The following is a 3,693-nucleotide window of genomic DNA, read 5'->3' as shown; positions in this document are numbered from 1 at the left end:
CTTCTGGAAGCGTAATTTAATGTATAAATGACCATCTCTGCTGCCCTTTTATCAGGGAATTTGTACCCTCAGCAGGGAGCAGGAGAGGGAGTTTGAAGGGTTGCCACTGACCACCCTTCCCTCTTACACTCTGTGGCACCAGCTGCTCGTGGTCCCAGGAGGGTCCTGCCCCAAGCAGCCGGAGCACTGCAGTTTGCTGCCTCAGCAAGAGAGATTAACCACCAGCTGAGGGCCAAACTTGCGTTTTCTTCTCCATCCCTTGAAGCCAGACTCACCTTTGCCTGGGTACAGGTATTGACAGTGGGAGCTATGGGTGTTTAACACGCGCAGGTCGGCGGGCAGGGAGCCTGCAATGCATCATGCTGCAGTTGCCCACTGCATCCCTGCTGAGAAATGAGAAATTTCGTGGCTTATTGAACACTGCAAACAGTCACAGCAGATAACACAGCCCCAAACTATGAATTTTTTTTTTTTTTTGGGGGGGGGTTGTTACACATTGAGAGATTCCCATTGTGCCACAGCCTACAAAGCCACACTTGCATTCCTCCTCCCGAAACACAGCCGGCTCGGTGCTCTGAGCTGAGTTACACAGGAAAGCCTCCTGTGCCCACAGAGAGGACTGCAGCACAGCCCTCCACCTCCTGCAGCTCCTCTCACCTTCTGAAAGCCAAGCACCTCTCTGCACTGGCAGCGATTCAACAGCCCCGTGTTTGATAGCTGGACGCACACTGTTAGTGGTGGTTATACCACCAATGGTGGCATCTTCCACTGGGGCAGCTGGAGGAGGGTCTTCCCATTTAGCATTTCATTTTGAAAGCTGGGCACATCTCCCCAGTGCTCACAGGCTGGTCTGCCTGCTGGGGGGGCTTCTCCAGGTGTCACGCAGGGATTGGAGCTGGGGTTTCCTAAACCTATACCAGTACGCAACACATAGGACGGACACATACATGTTACTTCCCAGAGGACAGACAGAAGGAATCATAACAAAAATAGAGCTATTCCTAATTTTTGCCCTTTATGTCGTAAAATTTTCCTTGATGAATAGCCTCAGCTCTGCTTTACCTTCTGACTCCAAAGGGTAGCTCAGGCGTGTCCAGACGATGCTCTCTTTTATGGGCTGGTAACCTAGGGAGGAGCAGCTGGACTTGAACCATCTTCTCCGTACCTTGGTGTGACTCTGCCCTCCTCCGGAGGCACATCACCTGCAAAGTACATACATCAAAAGCCCCACCAAGGTGCTAAGGATTATTTCCCACTATATTAATTTTTATTCTAAATGCTGTAAACACACAAATGCAGAAAGTCTTAGACTTAGATAATGAACTGAAATGGCTTTGGCTACGATGGGTAGAACTTACTATTATCTGAAATAATACGCAGCCAGTGGTAACAACAGTGCAACTAACACTCATGCAATTCCATCTCATTTTTCCTTTGGGAAACAAAATGTTCCTAGATTCAGACACCCCTCCTGCCCTGGCACATGGAAGGGTGGGAAGGGGTCGCAGCAGGTACCAGTGACCCCAACACATGTTACACAGCTCGGCTGCCATTTCAAGCTGATTTTTCAGTGTTGCATTGAAACCATGCAATTTGGCTCAGCCTTCCAGCAACTAGATTGCATGAATGCTATCGGGCATCATCTCCTTTCTTCCATCCCTTAGCACCATTGACTTTGCAGCATGTCTGGTTGCAATGACTACTGCCAAGGAAGAGAAGCTGCAGCCATGTGCCACAAGTGCTGGGAAAGCCTTGGGGTGGCACAGGGTCTGCTGTGGCACCCAGCCCAGGACAGGGCACGCATCCAGCACCAGTTTGCACAGGCAGGGTGGGACACTGGCTGCAGAAGATCACTCACCATCTGCTCATATGCTGGCGTAGAGCAATTCAAAGGGAGATACAAATTTGTAATGACCTGAATATTTCAATGCCGGTACATTTCTAATTAGTATGGGCTAATTTACTTTCAGATCTTTTCCTTTCCTGTAAAGCTCACCCTGCTTTGCCAGACAAATGGTCATTTTTCTGAAATACCTTTCTTCCCCTTGGATTGCAAACCTAGTTCTAGGGCTCAGCCTCCAGCAGACTGCAACCCTGCCACCTTAAGATAGCTTCGGAAAACTGCAGGCTTCTGCTGGCAAAACCAGCCCTGAAACCATGGTGTGTGCTCCTTCATCCACCACCCTCCATCCTGCAGTCTCCATCCTCCACCCTCCATCCTTCCTCTTCCATCTTCCATCCTTCACCCTCCATCCTTCCTCTTCCATCCTCCATACTTCATCTTCCATCCTCCATCCTCCACCTCCTGTCTTTCATCTTCCATCCTCCATCCTCCACCTCCTGTCTTTCATCTTCCATCCTCCACCCTCCATCCTTCATCTGCCATCCTCCGCCCTCCATCCTCTACCCTCCACCCTTCAACTTCCACCTTCTATCCTTTACCCTCTATCCTCCACCTTCCATCCTTCATCTTCCATCCTCCACTCTCCACCCTCCACCTTCACAACTTTCCTGAAGCACAGAGCAGGAGAGTGAGTCACACATGGTGGATGCCTCCTTCATGCATGTGATGCTGCATACCCTTGACCTGTTACCTGCTGTAGATCCTGGCATGCGGTTGTTAGACTTGGTTTTCCACTGCTGCAAACTTGGGGGGATCTTTCCAAAACCACCCTAATCAGAAGAATTTAACTTCATGCTGGAGGAGCATCCCTCCAAAATACACCCAGCCCTGTTCCTGCACACCTGGAAGATGGCAGACACTTTTCCTCCAGGACTCTAAGTGGTGGCTGCGCTCGGTGGAGGGGACCTGGTCCTTTCAGTGCCATCCCAGTATACCATCAGTGGGTAACACCACCTGCAACCACGCTACAAATCAGGACTCAATGGGACAGACTTGATGCAAACAACCGATCAGCTCAGATGCTGGGAGAGAAAAAATGCAATTCCAGTGGCCCTGTAGGAAGTCGTGTGCCCCTTCCTAGACCCCAAAGGCTGCAGGAAAACCACCTCCCTTCAAACATTGCTGAGAGCAGATAAAATGGATGGATTTTACCCTGCAGGCATGCACGGGCTGCTGCAATGGCTGGGGTGGACAGTCAGAAACTCACTTGGCCATTGTCATCACTGTTCCTAAGCCCTTTGACAAATTAGTGGCCCACATCTTCATTTTATCCATCAGCTTTAATGCAGTGACCCTGATTATCAATGGAATATCCAGCCTTATTTTCAGCTTATTTCACAGGGGGAATAATAGATCAAAGACAAGAAATGGAGTAGGACAGAAGTGGATGAAACTGCTGCCCTGACATTCCTCCATGGGCAGGAGGAAGGTGTCCCCACAGCACAGAGCATCTCGTGGCTACCACGGTCCTTGCTCTGAGCTCAGCGCACATGGGAATTACCCAACATCCCCATGCTGGGCCCCCAGAGGGACCCCAGGCTGAGCACTCAGCCTCAGAAATACTGGTACGAAAATCAGAAATACAGGCAGAGCCAGCAGGAAAAGCACATGGCCACCTCTCGGACAGCCCCCGGGGAGGCTTGTACTGCAAGGAAACCAAAATCCTACCCAGTCCCTCCTGCAGACACATTTCTCAGTGCTGGTTTATTCCTCCTGTGCAGCTCAGAAGCACGATCCTTGGTGCATGAGCATCCCTGCACCAGGAGAAATCACCCGCCAGCAGCATGGGA

This window comes from Falco punctatus, assembly GCF_963210335.1.
Source record: "Falco punctatus genome assembly, chromosome: 8".
In the NCBI taxonomy this organism is placed as follows: Eukaryota; Metazoa; Chordata; class Aves; order Falconiformes; family Falconidae; genus Falco; species Falco punctatus.
This window is presented reverse-complemented; position numbering follows the sequence as displayed.